Genomic DNA, 22,857 nt, shown 5'->3' with positions numbered 1-22,857 from the left:
AAAATGAATGTAAAACGTCTCATCATGGTTGTCTAATGTTAATGAATTGAGGCATAAAGGGGAGTCAGTCAGTGTAAACCTTAAAGTATGCAATAACACTAATGTTAAAATCACCAAAGTTTAGTGTTCAGGACTTTTTATTCTCATTTGTCTATCGATTAGTCAAACTGTTTTTAACTTTTGCCACTTGAAAGTCCAATCGGGTTCAGGATATTAGATACCAAATATATAACATAAGCTCTCTGGTAGAATCTTCAGCTTCTGGGGAACGTGATGACAGAAGTTAGTGTCTATTATGCTCCACTGCAGAACACTCACTAATAAATAGAAAAAAACGGGAGTTGTCCTCAAGCGAACTCAAAGACAGACAGCCAGGAGCCAACCCAGTGTAGTATGTTGATGAGCAGGTGTGAACTTGTATAATGTAGGAACATGTACTCATAAAGTCGGGTCACCAGCTGAGCCGGATCATCCATAAGGCAAACTCTAGGGGCCTAGTAGATGCTAGCCCCACCAAATATTACTAAAAAAGCCAGGTGACCATCAGAGGTGGGAAAACCTACTATCTTGCCTTGGGCCCCATTTCATCTGGTAGCAGGAAAAAAGCGTGGCCGGCTGAGGGTGGACAAAAAGGGCACCGCCATAGACTCTAATGCAATTATCGTTAATACGGCGAAAAAAGGGTGTCGCAATAAATATAGTTAACAACATTAGAACATTATAGTTTTTGAAGTATGTTATCGTTTTGGAAGATTGCAACGTTATAGTTTTTGTGATATTATTTCGTTTGTATGTACAGATTTTACGTTATCAAAGATATTATCATTTCTATGTGTAAAAGGGTGTTTCTGCAGAGGGAGTGGTTAGGGTTATGCACCACCAGGGGGAGTGGTTAGGGTTAGGCAACACCCGGGCGGAGGTTAGTTTTAGGCACCACCAGGGGGGTGGTTAGGCAATACCAGGGGGGGTGGTTAGGGTTAGGCACCACCGGGGGGGTGGTTAGGGTTAGGCAATACCAGGGGGGGTGGTTAGGGTTAGGCACCACCGGGGGGAAGGGGGTGGTTAGGGTTAGGCACCACTGGGGGGTGGTTAGTTTTAGGCACCACCAGGGGAGGGTTCTGTGTAGTGTTGGGCGAACAGTGTTCGCCACTGTTCGGGTTCTGCAGAACATCACCCTGTTCGGGTGATGTTCGAGTTCGGCCGAACACCTGATGGTGTTCGGCCTTTTTAGTTCGGGTTCGCCCGAACTATTCAATGCCCGCCGAACAGGGCCCCTGTTCGGCCGAACAGGGCCCTGTTCGCCCGAACATGCCGCAATACGGCCCCCCTATGGGGTCGCAGGCATAAGGGGGGAGCATGCCCCGATCGCGGGGGGGGGGGGGGGTATCGGAAATTCCCCCCACCCCCTCCGCTAGCGCTCCCTCCTCTGCCCGCTTCCCCATAAAAAAAGTTTAAGGCAAGTTAAATAGTACCTGGTGGCTGGCACTGGCAGTGGAGTGAGGAGGAGGAGGAGTCCGAGTAGCAGAGTGACGTGTTGAGGCCGGGCAGCGGGCGGTTCAGCGGTAGTACCCTTGTGGTACTTCCGCCCTTTCTCTGACCTCACGTCCTCTGCATACGAGGGTACGCGTCACGCGTACCCTCGTATGCGTCATCACGTAGAGGACGTGAGGTCAGAGAAAGGGCGGAAGTACCACAAGGGTACTACCGCTGAACCGCCCGCTGCCCGGCCTCAACGCGTCACTCTGCTACTCGGACTCCTCCTCCTCCTCACTCCACTGCCAGTGCCAGCCACCAGGTACTATTTAACTTGCCTTAAATTTTTTTTATGGGGAAGCGGGCAGAGGGGGGAGCGCTAGCGGAGGGGGTGGGGGGAATTTCCGACCCCCCCCGCGATCGGGGCATGCTCCCCCCTTATGCCTGCGACCCCATAGGGCCCCCAAAATGGGCATGTTCGGGGGTCCCATTGACTTCCATTGAGTTCGGCGTTCGGGCCGAACATGCCGAACATCTGGCCCATGTTCGGCCTGTTCGGCCCGAACCCGAACATCCAGGTGTTCGCCCAACACTAGTTCTGTGTGAGGGGAGGGTTAGGTTAAAAGCTGTATTTCTATGTGTAAAAGGTGTTTCTGCAGAGTGAGTGGTTAGGGTTAAGCACCACCCGGGCAGAGGTTAGTTTTAGGCACCACCAGGGGGGTGGTTAGGGTTAGGCACCACCGGGGGGGGGGGGGGGTGGTTAGGGTTAGGCACCACCGGGGGGGTGGTTAGGGTTAGGCACCACCGGGGGGAAGGGGGTGGTTAGGGTTAGGCACCACCAGGGGAGGGTTCTGTGTGAGGGGAGGGTTAGGTTAAGCTGTATTGTTGAATTACGCAACAACATTTAACGTTAATATATTTTTGTTATTATTTCTCGTCTGTTTTTAAACGGTATTTATCGTTAACAAATATACTGGTAGGTGATCAGAGGCGCCAGCAGAATAAAATTAATATAAAATTGTTAAAAATTGCCGGGAGGGAAAATGGTGGACTTCCCCTCAATAATTAGACACCAAGGTCTGTCATCAAATCAAACGAATAAATGTATTCAATAGTACCCCAAAATCTGCAACGCGTTTCGTGGGAACAGACCCACTTCTTCAGGCAATAAAACGGGGACAACAAACACTGTGAACAAAGGACAGAGGGTATTGCTATAAGATTGCCGCAAATAACAAACATACAAAAAAAATCACAAAACGATAAAACGATAATATAGCAATGATCATATATCAAAAATCAGGATAATGGTTATGTAACAAAGGTAGGGACTAAATCCATAGGTGGTACATGACCTAAGTGGAGTATCCAGACGTATACATAGGGGTATCAACATGTGTACAGACAATAAAAGTTGATGAAATTATAATAACAACAATAAGTATAAAAGATAGGGACAATAACTGTACATACTAAGTTCATACGTTTGCTAGATCAAAGGCCATAACAATGTAAAACAGGATGGTAATATATCAATGAAAGAACAAAAATAAAAAAAAAATAAAAAAAATTGGCAATTACATTTGTACAGATGATTAAAAGGGTGAAAAAATAGGGATAAAAATAAATAAATAAAATAAAAAAAAATTAATAGGGATAAAAAAAAAAATCAATAAGATAAAATTCGCTGAAGGAGTGTCCCAATATAGGGTGGAAACATGTGACGGTCATGATTGACCCTATTTTTCCCGTCCTTATAACGTGAGTATTTAGACCTGGTACTCTACATCGAATCTAATCAAATTAAAACAAAGACTTATTTTAAACCGGTTGACGCCAACAACTACATACACTTCAACAGTTTCCATCACCATCCCTGGATTACCAATACACCATACAGCCAATTTAAGAGAATATACAGAAACTGCACAGACCAAACAGAATACAATATACAATCTGACATCTTGATAACAAAATTTTCAGAACGCCAATACCCCAGAAAACTTATCAAAGATGCCAAATCAAGGGCCAAATATCACACTACCCCAGGGACTCCCACCGAACCTATTACTAAGACAGGCCCTCCTAGATTCATCACCCAATATAATGCGCAACACTCAAAGATCCGAAATATACTTAATAACAGATGGGAAATCCTGCTACAGGACCCCTACCTACGGCCATCTTACCCAAAACCCCACCAATCACCTACAGAAGAGCACCTAACCTTCAGAGCATCCTAGCACCAAGCAAATTGCGCCCACTCCAACAGGATGCTCCAGATCGCCCAGCACCGCTTGTACCCGGCTGCTTCCCATGCAACAGGATGCGTTGCCTTAGAAAAGGTAAAGATTTCTCATGGGAAAGCTACTGATTGAGATGAAGTTAAAGTGCCTCTTTAAAGCTCCCTTTTAATCAGTTTATATACATTTTTGGAGCCTCTTAGTGATATCCTAGTCTCGCTACCCCCCCTCCCCCCCCCCCCCAATCAAAGTAAATATTCTACCAATAAATATAAAAATATATTATATTAACTCATCGCCGCGTTCATATATGTGAGGTCCTCCTTAATTCTACATCCATACGTAAGGACAAGCCTCATCATGCAACCTTTTCAAGTATTGGTATTTCAAAGCTTGTTATTCTCCTCTTACAAATGCTAAGGGATCTCCCAAATCCCATCTTCTCCTCCGAGATCAGTGCATAAAGGAAGGGATGCCCCTTGAATGCCGAGGAAGAGGATGCTGAGCACAATGGCACCTAGGTAGGGGGCCTGACCCCGGCTTTTAAGTCCGCCAAAGTGAAAGAGGTAATCCTCGATAATGACCAGTGTTTGTGAGGTCCATTGTGCCCCAGAGAAAAGACCCCAGACCTTTTCTCTCCACCTTAGTTCATTCTCCTCCTTTCAAGTGGAGTTCCCATGTGAAAGCTGAAGGACTACTTCTAAAGAGACATGGCCTACCAGAATGGTTTTATACTTATTGGCTATAGGAATGCCTCTGTTTCACATTTCCATGCTAAACGTGATTAATGATGTCTCTCACGGGGTTGGAGTGGAATCCAAACTTCATTGACGAGGTCTAATAATGGGAAATGGCCTGTGTCAGACTTGGAACTTAGTCTATCTTCAGAGGTCAGAGACATGAGGCCGTGTGGTGGCTAGCTAGCTTTATCAGTAGTTGTTGTGGTTTACGAAATGACAGTGCATGTGCCTGGATTTCTTTGACAATGACCTTGGACAATGGTAGAAAAGACTGTACGCAATAAGATAAGAGACCCTCCCTCATCCAGAAACCTCAAGAGAACAAGAGACGCCCATGTTGTAGAACATCGTTGACCCGCAGAGGCCACGTACACTTCACACACGTGAATGATACAATAGATGATGAACATCCATCTCATTGCACAAGCAGATAAGCTTAACGTGAAAGAAATATACCACACCAGCCTTGACACCATCACTAGGACTAATATTTGAAAAGAAGGTTAAAGTTTTAGCATACTTATGTCTAAGTTTATGTAAAACGTATGCAAAAAAAAGGGGCAGTAGGTAAAATTGGTACCTGTTTTCTTTTTATTATTAATTATTGTTAATATCTACTGATATTTTTCATTTTTAAAGTGTAAATAGTGAAAATTATCCTAATGTGATATTATCGGTATATGTGATATTTTGCTACAAATTATCCTAACCCTACACTCACACAGAACCCTCCCCTCTCGCATGCCTAACCCTAAAACCCTCCTTCCTGACGCCTACCCTAAAATCCCCTTCTTAATGCCTACCCAAAAACCCTTCTTCTTGATGCCTGATCCTAAAAGCCCCATTCCTGATGCCTACCCTAAAACCCCCTTTCATGTCACCTGACCCTAAAACCCCCCTTCCTGATGCCCAACTCTAAAACCTGCCTTCCTGCTGCCTAACCCTAAAACCCCCTTTCCTGACGCCTAACCCTAAACCCCCACCTTCCTGACCCTAAACCCCCCTTCCTGATGCCTAACCCTAAAATCCTCCTTCCTGGCGCTAAACCCTAAAACCCCCTTCCTGACGCCTAACCCTAAAACCCCCCTTTCCTGATGCCTAACCCTAAAACCCCCTTCCTGACGCCTAACCCTAAAAATTTTCTTACTGATGCCTAACCTTAAAACTCCCCTTCCTAACCGTATAATGTTTGAAACTATAATTTTCAAAAACAAATAATTTACAAATACTACACATTAAAAATGTCAAAAACTATAACGCTTTAATTTTCTAAACGATAAATAATTTCAAAAACTATAATGTTGTAATTTTTAAAACGATAATTGCGCGCCCACATTTCTGTTTTGGGCACATAATAGCCGATATTTGCATTAGCACCTACAGGGCGCCCAAATTGTCCATTAGCCACTGAGCGCCTACATTTCCTGCTTCCTGTAAAATAGGTGAAATGCATAGTTTATTTTATATCCTTTTTAAGATATGCGCAGAACAACTGTGACACTGTACTTATACTGATAGTAAACCAGCTGCAGTATTGTGCTGCCCTCTGAACCACTTCTTTGGAAATTATCGACACTACAGAACTTGCACAGTTATAAATGATCTGTTTGTGATTATAACATCTCTGGTCAGATGTGCAGATACATCTTTACTAGAGTGTGACAGTATAGGCAACTGCTGGCTTGTAAAGGTGGCCACACACCATAATTTTTTTTAAAATATCTGTTCAGTTCAAGAATTGCAATCAATTTTTCTGACTGATTGTAACATTTCAAAAATATGACCAATGTGCCACACACGTATGTTCAATTTTTCCCCAATTATGATAAAAATGATTGGAAACTGAGAAAATTGCTAGGGTGTGCATATTAATAAATTGACAATCTAACACACCATACAATCTTTAGAAAAATTGAAGAAAAATTTCCAGCATTCCAGATCGATAAAAAAATAAATAAACAGGAATTCCGATCAGATTTTTCAGAAGAATGAAAAAAAAAGCGTTTAATTTTTTCAGGAAAATCGAATTGCCGTAAAATCAAATCATTTTATTGTATCGTGTGTGGCCAATTTGCCACCTTTATGTAGACAAGGGCAATGACAAGCTTGTATTTTTAGAGTGGAACTAAGTGGTCATGCAAAGATAAAACAGATGTTCTGGGGGTCTCACGCTCCCCCCCCCCCCCCTTGCCTGCACACCTGGGCGGAGCCAAAAAAACCAGCATATCAGATTTGTTTAATTTCAGTGAAAGCTCACAAACTTGATCAGTGAGTGATTGTATGTCAAGGTTAGATAAAGTGGGCGGAGCCAACAAGTACATTTTTTACATGGGAAAATATAAACTGCAGCTATTCTTACACTGTTAATGGCAGATTTCCCAAACTTAACACAGCTGGGCACTGGGTGACTAGGATTAATATTCAGGAAAATGGGTGGAGCCTACAACAGCCAATCAAAGTTCACCTATTGATTTTCAAGGGGAATATTTATATTGCTGCTATCCTTACACTGGCAGAGGCCTCAAATCTTGGACAATCGGTCATTGCGTGATTGGGATTAAAATTATGAAAAGGGGTGAGGCCACAAACAGCCAAATTTTTTTTAATGTCAGTGGTAAAATGCAAATTATTGATGCCAAGGGCTCCAAAGCTCATAAACTTGGTTTATGAGTGACTGTATATCAAGGTTAGAAACAGTGGACAGAGCCAAAAACAACTAACTTTTTACATGAGAAAATATAAACTGCAGCCATTCTTACACTGTTAATGGCAGGGTTTTTAAACTTGTAGGGGGGAACCTACAACAACCAAATAAAATTCACCTATTGATTTTCAAGTAGAATATTTAAACTGCTGTCATTCTTACACTGTTATTGGCAGAGGCCTCAAACCTGCTACAGTCGGTCATTAAGTGACTGGGGTTCAAATTCAATAAAGGGGTGGAGCCACAAATAGACAATCAGATTTCTTTGCTGAATAAACTGCTTCAATTCACACAATTTTGATGCCAGGAACCCGAAAGCTCACAAACTTGGTCATTGAGCGACTGTGTGTCCAGGTTACAAAAAGTGGGTGGAGTCAAAAACAGATTTCCCTGGAAAAATGTAAACTACAGCCATTTTTACACTGTTAATTGCAGGGTTCTCAAACTATGCGTAGTTAGTCACTGGGTGAATGGGATTAATATTCAGAAAAGTGGGTGGAGCCTACAACAGCCAATCAAAATTCACCTATTAATTTTCAAAGGGAATATTTAAACTGCTGCCATTCTTACACTGTTAATGGCAGAGGCTTCAAACTTGCTACAGTCGGTCACTGGGTGACTGGGGTCCAAATTCAGAAATGGGGGTGGAGCTGCAATCAGTCAATCAGATTTAGTTCATTTCAATGAGAAAATACAAATTATTGATGCCAAAGACCCAATAGCTCAAAAACTTGCAAATTGAGTATTTGTGTGTTAGGGTTAGAAAAAGGGGGCAGAGCCAACACAAAATGTATATATAATAATTTATTAATTAAAGTGGTATGAAACCCAGCATTTCTTCTTTGCTCTAAATTATTTACAGCATGTACTATACTACCACATTTTTTTTAGCAGAGCAGCATTCAAACTGTTGAACACAGGACTTACTTTTTCAATCGAAAGCTCCCTGCAGTGAGATCTCAATCCGAATAGGCGATAACAATGGCCTCAATTCACTAAGCTTATCTCCTGTCTTTAATAACATTTCTAGAGTTATCACCATGGTGATGAGGCATGTAGTATTCAGGAAACATTTTACCTCAGGCAAACCTCAAGTTAACTCTTCTGTCTTTAAGTTAACTCTGCAATCCTTAAAATAACGCCAGAATTCTAAAGTTAAAGACAGGCTGTTAATTAACTGCGTGTAAAAATAACCACAGAGGAGGTAACTTAACTACAGAGGAGGTAACTTAACTACAGAGGAGGTAACTTAACTACAGAGGAGGTAACTTAACTACAGAGGAGGTAACGTAAGGAATGAAGAGATAAGATAACACTCTTAAGGGGCCCATACACCTAACGATTTTCTTGTCGATATACGGCCGATTCGATTACAGTGATCGAATCGGCTGTGAAATCGCCGCGCACACCGCTGACAGAACGATCGATTTCCGTCTGAAATCGATCATTCCCGTCGATTCCCGTCGATCCGTCCGTGCGGAAGATTTCTCTCAATCACCGGCGGGTCGGGAGTGCGTCGATAGTGGCGTCCGAATGCCTGACGACCGCCGCAATACAGCGGGTATACATTACCTGTTCAGGCCGGCCCGAGTCCCCTGGTCCTCGCTGTCTTCTTTCCGTGCTGGGTTCCGGACCGGCTGCAGCTACACAGAACTTCCTGTCCCGGCAGGAAGTTTAAACAGTAGAGCGCCCTCTACTGTTTAAACTTCCCCTGGACAGGAAGTTCAGTAGCTGCAGGAACGGACTGGAGCCCGGAGCGGAGAAGAAGACAGCGGTGGACCAGGGGACCCGCGCCGGCCGGAACAGGTAATGTATGCAAGGGGGGGGCGCGGCAGCAGCGGCAGCTCCACAGATTGTGATCGGTTTCAGGCTGAAATCGATTCACAATCTGTTTGCAGTAAAGATGGCCATACGATCCCTCTCTGATCAGATTCGATCAGAGAGGGATCTATCTGTTGGTCGAATCTGATGGCAAATGACGAGTGTATGGCCACCTTTACTGTGTAGTGGCAAGTTTTCTCTTGCCTTATTATCTCCAGCATGATCTTAGTGAATTGAGGCCATTATCTTGTGTTTACTTAATTGTAGCAAGTGAGGAATGTAAATATTCCCTGGCAGTCTGAAACCTCCTTCTAACCTATGGAGATCAGACACAGCTCAGAAAAATTCACTGGGTACAGTGGCGTAGCTAAGGAGCTGTGGGCCCCGATGCAACTTTTACAATGGGGCCCCCCATGCACTCTATACATAACATTTGATACGGCGCACTAAAACCTGCCAATGGCAACTACAGTGTCAGAGGTGCAAGAAGGGGATGGGGAACCGTTTGCTAATGATTACCACTATTCAAAGAGTCTATAGAAATTATTATTATGAGCACAGGACCAATACAGAGCTAATACTGTAGTTGAGGAAGGGCCCTTTGGGGCCCCTCTGGCCCAAGGGCCCGATGCGGTCGCTACCTCTGCAACCCATATTGCTACGCCCCTGACTGGGTACATTACAATATATAAATACTGGAGCTATGCATAAAAGGCAAAGGAAGCTTTCAGAGCAAATAAACTGTACTATAGGAACCTTTAATGTCTAAATGAAAATTAATAGTTGAACAAAAGCAAATATGATAACTTTATGGATTATAAAAAGTAGCAAAACACATTTTTATTGAATATTATGTCAGAGTTTAATACCGCTTTAATTCATAATATGACAGCATCAAAATAGATAATATATAAAAGGATGTAATGCAATACATAAAAATATAACTGCAATATTTAAATTAATTGTCTATCTATCTATCTATCTATCTATCTATCTATCTATTTATTGCATTTATAAAGTGCCAACATATTAAGCAGCGCTGATTATATCTATCTATCTATCTATCTATCTATCTATCTATCTATCTATCTATCAATGGGTTTAATGCAATATAAACATTTATAAAATCAAGTAAATCAAATGAAAACAATATCTATGAATATACTATAGTGCAATATATAAATGGATATAATTTAATATAGGAATGATATAATACAATATGTGCATGCATGGATATAACATATTGTAAAAAAGGTTATCATATAAAAATACATTTACTTAAGAGATATATAATAAAGTAAATACAATACAGTATATACATATTTTATGGCATTTTCTAGCACAATAGATGAGCCCCTGCGATGAAGATGGCGACGCTCCACTCTTCATTAGTCTCACTTCTTCTTTCCCTTCCTCCGGACGGCTGTCACGTTTGCGTTGATGGATGGCCGCTGTGACTGATGTGGTCTGTTGTACGCTGCCTGAGCACACGCTGCGCACCCAAAATTAGATCAATCTCATCTCTCTCACCCTCCCCAGGGAACATCGAAATATCTTTAATTTTGGAATGTGCTTACATGTGTGCTGATTGCTCTGCGCCCGTGCTGAACATCAGTGTGTCAGGCCAAAACCCATCTGTCCTCCTGCTGCGATGAGCTGAAATAGGCCTGCAATTAAAGGGGTACCCCGGACAGGTTTCACAGCTTGCTAATAACCATTTAGGCTCTTATTCAATTCACTGGCCAATATGCAATTAACGTTTTCTCCTAGGAGATAATGTTTCAAGTTTGATATAGAATAACTTTTTAGTGATTCGCAGTGGAAAAAGTACCAAAAAGGAGGTCAAAAAGTATCATCAAAATTATTTTCAGTACTGTATATACTCGCGTATAATCCTACTTTTTCAGCATAAAAAAATGTGCTGATAAGTTACCCCCTCGGCTTATATGTGAGTCAGTGGAGCAGAACAGATGATGGAGCAGGTTTTGTTGATGGCAGAGGCAGGGCGTAACTAGAAATCACTGGACCCTCCTGCGAAACTTTGGATGCTCCCCCCCATAGGTGCCAAATAATCGTAATAGGGCAGCGTTTCACCATAAAATAATTGTAATGCAGCAATGTTTCACCAGGAATTAATCATAAAGTGGGTAGCACTTCACCATAAAATAATCGTAAAGTGGGCAGCAGTCACCAGAAAATAATCGTAAAGTGAGCAGCATTCAGCAGAAAATCGTAATGTGGGCAGCATTCAGCAGAACATCGTAATGTGGGCAGCAGTCACCAGGAAATCGCAATGTGGGCAGCGTTCACTAGGAAATCACAATGTGGGCAGCAGGCAACAGAAAATCGCAATGTGGGCAGCGTTCACTAGGAAATCACAATGTGGGCAGCAGGCAACAGAAAATCGCAATGTGGGCAGTAGTTGGACACAGCTGTAAACAGCTATTTCCCACAATGCAACAAGGTTCACAGACAGGAAACTGCCAGGACCATGGTCCTCAGAGTGTCTTGTGGGAGGGGTTTCACCACAATATCAGCCATACAGAGCCCCCTGATGGTCTGTTTGTGAAAAGGAATAGATTTCTCATGTAAAAGGGGGTATCAGCTACTGATTGGGATGAAGTTCAATTCTTGGTCACGGTGTCTCTTTAAAGTTTATGTTTGACAATCATCCTTCCTGTAAATAAAGTTGGGTGATATTTTTCAGTTTGGTGTTAGAAAAAAATTCAGAACAATTAATAAAAAATTGGTTCTAAATTTCTTAAGAACTGTTTCTTAAAGTCTCCATCCAGTATATATTTTTTTTTACTTAATTCCCCCCCCCCCCCCCACACACACACACACAAAAGTGCCTCCAAATCCCTAATCACTAAAACCTTTGGTACTCACCTAGTGGGGTTCCTTCACTTTTTCAGTGTGGACAAGACAGGGGCCTGACTGCTTGGATGCTCCCCTGTCCCCATGGTTGTTCCCTCTTCCATAGATGTACACTGCAGGAAGGAGAGGTTGCAGCTAGCCACACCCAATAACTGCCTGCACTGGGTAAACAGCTCCATAACTAAGCCTGCACTCTAAGTTAGGGAGGGTGATCCTAAAGCGGTTGGTTACAACCAGTGGTGTGTCTTTGTGGTAGCAGCCCCTGGGTAGCATCCCCCCTTTGGCCTCTTCCATTGGGTTTCTACGGCACTCCAGCTAAAACCACTAGGTGTCCTTTGGTCTCTGCCCACTCCTCGTTCTTCCGCACGTTGCATGAAATCACGGGTCGCGCAGAGAATTTCAGACCGAGAAGAGCGCAGCGACCAGAGGACACCTAGTGGCTGCAGATGGAGGGAGCTCTGGAGAGCTGAGGTAGAAGTGGTAAGCTCCACCTGTTATTGCCGCTGTGCCGATCTGTGGGTATGGATGAAAGAACACAGCCGTGGTGCAGGGGAAGGGGACCCTGGTGGAGGAGGAAGGCATGGAAGGGGGGGGGTAGGGGCTGAAAGTAGGAAAGGCATAGCTGCAACATATGGAAGAGGAGGCTGCAAATGAAGAGAAATGCATGGAATACGGAGGCAGCCACCTAAAGGCGCTGCACATGAAATACCGTAGAGTGGATACTGTATAGTTGTTCATATGGAAGAGCGAGCTGCACAAGGCATGTGAAGGGGGCTGCACAAGAAACAGGAGAGGGGCTGCACATGTAATGATAGGAGGACTGCGCATGGAAGGCCAAAAGGGATGGTCTAGTGGCAGGAAAAGTATACATCTAGCCTTAGCTGCATCAAGGCCACATGCACAGGACAACTTGCTACTAGGTATACCAAGTTCATCATCCATGGATGGAGATCTACTTTTTTCATCTCACAGACACACTAGAGGTACCCATACATCAAGCGATTTTGGCAGTCAATCGACCAAGAGACAGATCTCTCTCTGATCGAATTTGATCGGAGAGAGACTTGTTGGTGGGCAAGGCCAATTCGTGATCAATTTCAGCTTGAAAACTTTCGGGAGTCGGCCTAGTAACATTGCCTCGTCACCTTGCCCTCCTTGCCGCTTCCCCCCAAATGTACATGAACCCCGGGTGACCGTGCATTAATACTTTACCTGTCCACCACTTCGTGTCTTCCTCATTCACACCCCCCCCCCCCCCCCTACACACACACACACACATTTCAGGGCAAGAAAGGGCATTGTATGATTTTCACCGGGGTCAGAGAAGTTTAGCTACGGCCCAAATTCCCTGGCAGGCAGCTCATCCCTTCCTCTGTAATTGCCGTACATGCCTTTCCCGTGAATCCTCTTCCTCTGGTTTCTATCCCTAGTTTGTAAGACGATGGCTCAGGCACCCTATCACTGTCCTCTTTAGATTATCCGGCACCGGAGGAATGCAGGCGGGCTCGTCAAAAAATTACACATTCTTACAAAGCCATTGAGGCTCGCTGAATGCCTGGAGGACAGCTCCCTTGTAATTTTGATATCACAGAGGCCGTCTCTACCACCACCCTTTAATTTGCCTTCTGACAGGGTTCCAAGCAGGACAGAGGTCGCCCCAGTCTCCTCTGCGCGCCGCTCTGTGCGATCAGGTATAACGTTATTGCATTATTCACAGATATCCGGCCGGGCCCTTTTAAGCTGTTTACTGAGCAGCTATCGCTTCCTATTCATCTCACACTGTGGTTTAAGGCCACGTAAGAAATCCTAAATAAATAGCTTATGTTTTTTTTTCCCGTGGAAACGCAATCCTTTCCCCCGGCTGTGTGATTGCCGCGGTATTATTCTTGGATTACAGGTGTTCAGTTTCATGAAGCGATCAAATGAAATCAAAGTGTTACCATGAGAAAAGACCTTTGCTTTTGAAAAAGGAACAAGTCTACTTAAAGGCCACCTCCGGGGCAGAGATCTAAATCTGACAGCTGAGAAATCAGATATGAAAATCTGAATATTTCGATAAGATGACCCGAAGCAGCAGAGAGAGGGTAGTGAGTGACAACAAGTGCTGGGGGTGTGGCGGTAGCAGCTGATTGGAATGCGTCCTCCTACTGAGGGGCGGGCATAGACTGGATTCGCTGAGAAGATTGCACTATAGAGAAATAACAGTCTGTGATCTAGGAAGTGGCCAGTGTCAGGGCTCCTGGTCAGAAGGCCACAATTAGATACTTACCTTGGGAAGCAGGTGGTTTCAGCACTCGGCGCCAGGCACACAGCACCTGAGCTGGACGCTGCTATAGTACTAATTCTATAGTGCGCACCCCACACAAGGGTAATTCAGGCTTTGGTAATTGCCAGTAATGATTAGCAGAAATTACGCCCATGTGTAATTATGCATCATAATCGTAATGTATAATTTCGGGGGAACAGTGTAAGCAATTTCGTAGTTGTTCCCATTTACGTAATTTACGTGTAATTTCGTGCCGACTTGAATAGCAAGGCCCCCATACATGCTATTGCTACCTAAATTGCTACATATGTTAAAAAGAATAGTGGGTACAAGTTACAAAAAGAGTTGTTCAAAAATACTTTGCAGTTTTTGAGAAAATCGATCTTAACTCCTTTCGGACCGCTGCAGTATAAATCTACGTCGGGCAGGTGGCGCTGCGGTTCTGACAGGACGTAAACTCTACGTCCCATTCACCGTGGGTCCCCGCCCGTTTTCCCACCGCTCTCGACGCTTTCTACCCGCCGCAATGTGCTGCCCTGCCGTCGCTATCACAGCAGAGCACTGTGCGCCGGGCAGGAGCAGCTTTCTTTGGCTCCTGGCCCTGTCATTCATGTAAGCCGTTCCCATTGGCTTACATTGAGTGACAGGGTCAGGAGCCAATGAAAGCGGCTCCTGACTGGCGCACAGCGCTCTGCCGTCATAGGCAGGGCCGAATTTGTACTCTTTACCGCCCAAGGCCACTGTTACCAGCCGCCCCCCTTCAGTATAGGTAACCTGATACCCCCCCCCCCCCCCTTAATCCCTCCTTTTCCCACCCCCCTTTCAATATAGGTAGCCAGCTCACCATCACACCGCAGCAGCCATCAGTGTCACTCATTTCTCCATTCGTCTCCAGTGCCGAAGCTTCCTCTTCCCCTCTGTCTCCAATGCTGCCCAAGTCCATAGCCGCCGGCCACAATGCAAACATGCAGAGAGCAAGGTGGTCGTTGAACAGGCTGTTGGCAGCAGAGTACCGCAGTCAGGGACTCACCTGATCTCCCTGCATTGCAGCATTTGCAAGTTTGCAAATGCTGCATAAGTCCAGCCTGCTGCTTTGGTGCCCTTGCTCCTGTGGTGCCCTAGGCCATGGCCTAGGTGGCCTTGCCTGAAATCCGGCCCTGGTCATAGGGACGGCAGTGAGAGCAGCCTGTGGCGGGGACAGAGCGGCGTGACCAGTGGGAGCGACGAATTATTGCGGCGATTCGTCGGTATGCGCGTTTTAGCGTACCAGCGCCTTTGGTCCTTAAGGGGGCAGAGGCTGCTGGTACCGAAGTGGTTAAAAATACAAAAAAAAATGTTTTTTAAACAGTCATTTTTCTAGGTTTAAAAAAACATTTTTCTTAGCATTTTTAAAATCCATTTTCTCCAATAAATACACGGTCTTTTTGGGAAAAAAAAAATTTTGACCTGTGATTAAGGGCAGAACATTAGTTCATCCTATGGTTTTATTGACCTCTTTCATGTGGAGTCTTCAATAAAAATACCAACTTTTTTCACCTACCTCGCCTGGTTTTGCGGATCCTTCTTGTTTGCTATAATGGATTGGGGTGGCTGACCAGATCCTGCACCGGCTGGTAAGGGCCCAATGGGAGTTTCAGAGCGTTTATGAACTTTGTTTGCCATACTTATCATTGACTGTATACTACACTGTATGCGACGCAATGTACACAGACAATATTTGGCGCCGGTTACCTGATCCATTGCGTTGCGTTCCTGCAGGGAATGCAATGCAATACCCACTATGAACATAGCCTAAAAGGGGGAATTAACAACACAATCCGCGGCCAGTTTATTGTTTCCAATTGCTGCGGTAATCGATCCAAATCTCATCAAACTGGTTAGCGGAAACAATCGATCAGACGTAGGATTGTATCGTTACTGGTTACCTTAAAAGTGATTGTTGCTTTTTTATTTCAGCCTGATCTTATAGAAAGGAATACTGTCATGTTTCTGTGATGGAAATTAAAATATAAAGGGGAACTGTAGTGAAAACAACTTAATGGAATAAAATTGCTTATTTGTAACAAAATTCATTTATATAGTGTTGTGTTTGCTCATTGTAAAATCTTTCCTCTCCCTGATTTGCATTCTGAAGTGTATCATTGGAGGCAACATCTTTAATTCTGCCAGGTGATCTGTATGGAATGTTCGTTACTGAGAGTTCTATGCACAGAGGGAGATATTGCTTGTTTGGCAGTTAGAAACAGCCATTATTTCCCACAATGCAACGAGGTTCACAGACAGCAAACTGTCAGGACCTTGGTTATGACATCACACTGTGGGAGGGGTTTCACCACAATATCAGCCATACAGACGCCCCTGATTATCTATTTGAGAAAATGTAAAGATTTCTCGTGGGAAAGTGCGTATTGGCTACTGATTGGGATGAAGTTCAATCCTTGGTTACAGCTCCTCTCTAAAGAAATGGTAGAAAAAAAAGGTTCTCATGTGATAACATTTGTTTGAAAAACTAACGATGTTGCCTGTTCCTTCTTTTCTGCCTCGTCACTTTCATGTATTCCCAAAGATGGGGCCAGAGATGTGGAAATGGTGGTGCAAGTGTTCAGTTAACGAATATAGGATGTGGTTTGTCGCTGTCAAGCGTAGACCCCTCTCTCCTTCACTGTAGTTCCCAGAATTGGACTTTCAATTTCTCTCAGCAGAGGTCTCACATGACAGCCCGAGACCCCCCTCCTCCCCCTAGGGGGGGGGCTCTGTGCCACGATTCCTCTTCTGCAGGTTGGTGTGACGCTCCAGAATACAACCGACACCCACCACTTACCACCTAAAACACACACAGCCCATGCAGCTGCCAAGACAATTGCAACAGCTCAGAAAAAATGGTCGATCAGTAAGCCGTGACTCTGAGAGACTCAGGCCCCTTTTACACTAGCAGGTTAAACCTGATTTGTCTTACCCTATTTTGCCTCAAGGGACCGCAAAAGCAATGGAGACTTTCACACTTATCCAATCCGACACAAGGGCTTAACGAGACTCTGTAACAAAATTTTCAGCCTTATTTCTTCTATCCTATAAGTGCCTATACCTGTTCTAATGTGGTCTGTCTTACTGCAGCCTTTCTTAGTTGAACAGTGGCTGTATTATCTCTGTTATATAATCTAATCTTCTTTCCTCTGACAGCTTTGTCAGGCTCAGGCACTCAGGCTGGAATGTGCTGTTCTGCTTGTGATAGGATAGAAGCTATACACACCCTCTCCAGGCCCCCTCCAGGCTCTGTATGAGTCACAGACTAAGCTCCTATCACACTCTGGTTAGCAGCCATGTCTTTTGTTTGTAAACACTGCCTAAAACTGGCAATTACAAGCCAGGATTGCAGCAGGGAGTGGCAGAAACAGCACAGAGGGGCCCAGGAGAACATAATGAATAGAATGGTATGTTTTTTATTGTAAGAATAGTACAGATTCTCTTTAAAGAGAACCCGAGGTGGGTTTGTGAAATCCTATTAGGACATAGAGGCACATTCTATATACAATGAGCAGCCTCTGTGTCCTTACAGTGTGCCCCCACTCTCCCCTGGGCTCTGCTGTTCCCCATAAAACAAAACTGCCAGGCTAGCGACACGCAGATTTGCTAGTCTGTTATTTACCTCTGAGTGTCAGTATCACTATCACCAGCTGCCCCTGGATTGCCAGCATCCTAAACTCCCCTCCAGCATGGCAGGGATTAAATTGTATGCTCCATTGAGGACAGTTAGTGAAATCATTGCAGGGATTACATTATAAACTCCTCTGAGGACAGTTAGTGACATGATGGCAGGGATTAAATTATAAGATCCTCTGAGGACAGTTAGTGACATGATGGCAGGGATTACATTATAAACTCCTCTGCGGACAGTTAGTGATGGCAGGGATTACATAATAAGCTACTCTGAGGACAGTTAGTGACATGATGGCAGGGATTACATTATAAACTCCTCTGCTGACAGTTAGTGATGTGATGGCAGGGATTACATTATAAGCTCCTCTGAGGACAGTTAGCAACATGATGGCAGGGATTACATTATAAACTCCTGAGGACAGTTAGTGACATGATGGCAGGGATTACATTATAAACTCCTCAGAGGACAGTTAGTGACATGATGGCAGGGATTACATTATAAACTCCTCTGAGGACAGTTAGTGACAGGATGGCAAGGATTACATTATAAAATCCTCTAAGGACAGTTAGTGAATTGATGGCAGGGAATCAGGGATTACATTATAAAATCCTCTGAGAACAGTTAGTGACAGGATGGCAGGGATTACATTATAAAATCCTCTAAGGACAGTTAGTGAATTGATGGCAGGGAATCAGGGATTACATTATAAAATCCTCTGAGAACAGTTTGTGACAGGATGGCAGGGATTATATTGTAAACTCACTGGCGAGCGGCGCATTCGGGTGGGTGATGGGAAGCTTATTGATTACTGTAAGTGCCTGTTCGGTACCCCTTCATTCCTCCGAGTGCCAGAAACAGCTTTTGGTAGTCGTCCACCACTATGTGCACACTCTGCGTAGCAGGATGAATGTTCGGCAGGCTAACTGCTACTTCCACCCAGCTGCCCACAGCCGCCCCATGCTTTCCTGGTGTCCTAGGCCATGGCCTTTGGGGCCTTGCCTTGAATCCAGCCATGCATATGACCCTGTAGGAGCATACTGCCACAAGGTCATATGTTTGTCATTTTTTGCTCTGCGGTAGGATGCAGCAGGAGCATCTCATCCCACCGCAACCCCGAAAAAAAGCGGAAAACTGACCTCAACAGAGAAAGAGATGCATTTGTCACAAACAGAGCAACCGCTGTAAACAAGCTTGGTTGCTCTGATGAGTGACCCCCTGACAACCTCCAGTTTCCCAACATTTTTCTGCTTGACCGACTTCTACCTTCAAGTGAAATGGCCTGCCTAGTTCCTCGGAAGCATCTGCTTAGTCACGTACCTTGGAAGTCCCAGGAAGGTTATAAATAGCAGTCAGTGAAGTCATGCTGGAAGCGGCAGGAATGTTCCGCGCTGGGGAGTGAAAGTGGAGCTGATCACTGGATATGTGCAAGCTGAGAAGGACACAGTGCACATGGCCCGAGTTCTGCGGATTCATAGAAACGAGGATCAGACACATGAGAAGCCATACTGCTGAGACTACCGGGGAGGGGATGTACAGTGGCCAGGAATGCTCTGTGCATTAATAGGTGAAGGGGTTAAAGGGACCCTGAACAGAGTTGAAAAAAAGGAAATCTGGACTTACTTTGGGCTTCCTGGAGCCTGTGAGGTCCCTTGGTGTCCTCCGGGTCCCCTTCATGGGAGCTGGTGGATCCGGTAGGTGTGTGAATTCAGCCAAAGTTGCGCATGCGCCATCCAGGCACCCAGCCGTCCTGCGCATGTACGGTGCTCGAAAGACTAAGCCCCTTCAGCCAAAGTCACCAGGTTTATGGAGCGACAGTGGGACCACGGAGGGGACCTAGAGGACACAGAGGGACCTCGTGTCTATGGTGGAGTTACCTTTCTTAGGCTGCTGCCACCATGACCGAATTTCAGGCAAGGCCACATAGGCCATGGCCTAGGGCACCAGGAAAGCAGGGTGGGCTGTAGGCAGCAAGGTGGCAGTAGCAGTTATCCAGCTGAACATGTTTTCTGCTACACAGAGTTTGCACATAGCGGTGGGTGGCTACCAACAGCCGGATCAGGTACTCGGGGGATGAAGGAGCAACAAACTGGCACTTACAGTGATCTCTGAGCTGCCTGTCACTTACTGAATGTGCCACTCGCCAAGGAGCTTACAGTCTTATCCCTGCCATCATGTCATTAACTGTTCTCATAGGAGCTTACAATGTAACCCCTGCCGAGTTGTAGGGGAAGTTTAGGATGCTTTCATCTCGGGAGCAGCTGATGATAGTGGGCCTTGGGCGGTAAAAAGTACAAGCTGTGGCTGCCACATGTCAGCAGACAGCTAGGGGTTGGTGGCGATACTCAAACAGTGCCATATAAAATTGGCTACAACTGAATGGGTGGCTATTGCCCGTTGGAGGCATATTACAGTATACCAACGTGGGTGATCACAGCCAATCAACTGCCATTCCTGAGCCGTTGGCCTCTCAAGTGTCCTCCCATGTTCTCCAGCTTTCGTAAATCAATTAAAACACGACAGTAATTGCATACTTCGAGGGAGACACCGAGAAGAGAGTCATCTGGTCCACAATTTGACAGTTATGAATGAAAGACGGGGGACCTTCCCAGATCACTGTACAGTGCAATCCTGGCCTTATAGTTTAATCCCTTAAAACTTCCCAACATGCACTTGACCCGGCTTGTCTCGTGTTGACGGAGATGAATCCGATAACTCAGAATGGCTGATCTCTGCAGCAGATGTCTGTTTGAAACTGATAGGCTGACTCTGGAGATTTATGGACGGGCTTGTATGGATCGCTCTGTGGTGTCTCCTGTTACGCTACTTTGCATGAGCACTTTGTGGCTCCAACACATTACGCAAGACCGTGACAGAAACGCTGAACTTAGCCTGCTGGAGGGATGCCTCATAGCAACAACTGAACGGGAGCTCATTCCTGGCATAACCCATCCACAAAAGGCTGTCCAGGCCAGCAGCTGAGGTTAACTTGGGCACACATGTAGGAAAGGTCAAAGCCGGGCCTCATGTCAAGATATGGACCTCTTAGGGCCCTTTTCCACCTGCAATCGCTAGCGTTCACGTTGAACGCTAGCGATTGCTGAATCGCAAAACCGGCGATTCCCCCGACGTTTGCGGCCGCGATTTTGCTATGCTATGCACTGCATAGCAAAATCGCGGCAATTATCGCTCCGCCGCGCGTTCGCGTTCCCGACAAAAGCGAATCGCGGTAGTGGAAATGACCTACCGCGATTCCTATGTTAAAAAGCAAACCGTAGCGATTGTAAAATCGCTAGCGGTTTGCGGTTTTGCGATTCAGCCAGCGCAAACGCGCTGGTGGAAAAGGGCCCTTATGGTGCATCAGAGTGTTGCTTCAAAACCAAGGGCCGTATTTATCAAAAGCTTTTTGATTTCATCACTGCCGTCTGTAGCAGTCCCCTGGCTAATCTTTGCTCCATGAATGAAGCACCAAAAGTTGCCCACCATAATGCAGCAGGGAGCAGGAGCATATTTACAAACCATGCCAAATCTCCTCACGCTTAAAGGAATACTATCGATACCCAAGTATTCTAAAATGACAATGTACAAATAATGTCTAAGTAGCTGTGTAAACATTTTCCTACTTTTCATGTTAAATATCAGAGGCAAAAGCTGTAATTTAGTGAGGGTAGGATTTAGATATATTGGGACAAATCAATTGCAGAAGGGGTATCTGCTTCAATGCACAGTCAGAGTTGCATATCAGACTACAGAAAGCAAATATCAAACATATCAAACTCTGAAAGCAAAAACAGTATGAAAAGCTGTGACAATTAGTTACATTTCCTCTGCTCTCTTCAGACACTTCAGTCAGAAACACAGGACACAGGATCTGCAGCTGTTGGGAGCTCTCTCACTCTGTCACACACAGAGCTACACATAGAGTCAACTGATCTAGTGTGAGGGGAATTTCCCCTCTCCTCGTGACTCAGTCAGCCATCCGTTTTGGCATCAGTAAAGTTTGAAAGTATTTTGTTAACAGTAAACAAAGAGGTTGCTACTAAAATGTATACACCAGTACTTAGCAGCACTTCCCAAACAATTCCTGTGTCAATTGAAAAAAATATGTGAATCAATAGTATTATTATTAATATTATTTATTTATAAAGCGCCAACATATTCCTGTGCAATGTAAGAAAACAAACAAGGGATACATAATGATACAGACAATGATATACATCAGATATGAACACTGAGTAAAAATACAGAACTGCTGATTACAATTGCAAATTTAACATGATGACTAAAATGTAAAAATGTCTAACAGTGTGCAAGCAATTAAATTAATAACATTCCATGACACAAAAGGGTGAGAGCCCTGCCCTTGTGAGCTTACAATCTAAAGGAATGGGGTGGAAACAAGAGGTGGGGGAAGTATACAGTATATGTGCAGGCAGTGCGTAATTAGGTTATTTAGTGGGCGCATGGCCTAAGCTAGAGAATATGCTTGTCGGAAAAGGTGGGTTTTGAGGGAGCGTATAAAGATTCCAAAGGTGGGAGAGTGGCGGATGTGTACTATTCCTTTAATTTCTGTAACCGATCCTAGCGCCCTACCTTTTATACCAAGTGTGGCCAATATGAAACCCCTTTACCACCGACAGCCCCACCCTATATTGCAGAACGTGGTATTATACCTACTCTAGTGCTCCACTCATTTATCCATTGACAGTCAGGCCACTCCTCTTCACTGCAGACAGGTGTGGCTGCAGCTTACCTTGCCCAGCTCCTGATGCAGGTCACGTGACATGTGGGATCATGCGCAGGAACCGTGTGAGATATTGCCTGACCTACAGGCTTCTTGTTACGCCTCTGGCGGTACCAAAGACTTAACTACAAAGCAAGCAGCCAGCAGCCCCTGCAGTTTTGAAGAGCGATGGGGATTGGGGAAGGCTGTGGCAATCTGTGGACCTCCGTCAGGTTCCTTAAAAATATTGTGGACCCCAGAAATAGTACAGTTCACAATCAGGGGCCTAACTACAGGGGAAAAGCCCTTGCAGCAGTAGGGGGGCCAGAGATATGGAGGGCACCCAACTACTAAC

Source organism: Hyperolius riggenbachi, chromosome 5 (genome assembly GCF_040937935.1).
Source record: "Hyperolius riggenbachi isolate aHypRig1 chromosome 5, aHypRig1.pri, whole genome shotgun sequence".
NCBI classification, from domain to species: domain Eukaryota; kingdom Metazoa; phylum Chordata; class Amphibia; order Anura; family Hyperoliidae; genus Hyperolius; species Hyperolius riggenbachi.
This window is presented reverse-complemented; position numbering follows the sequence as displayed.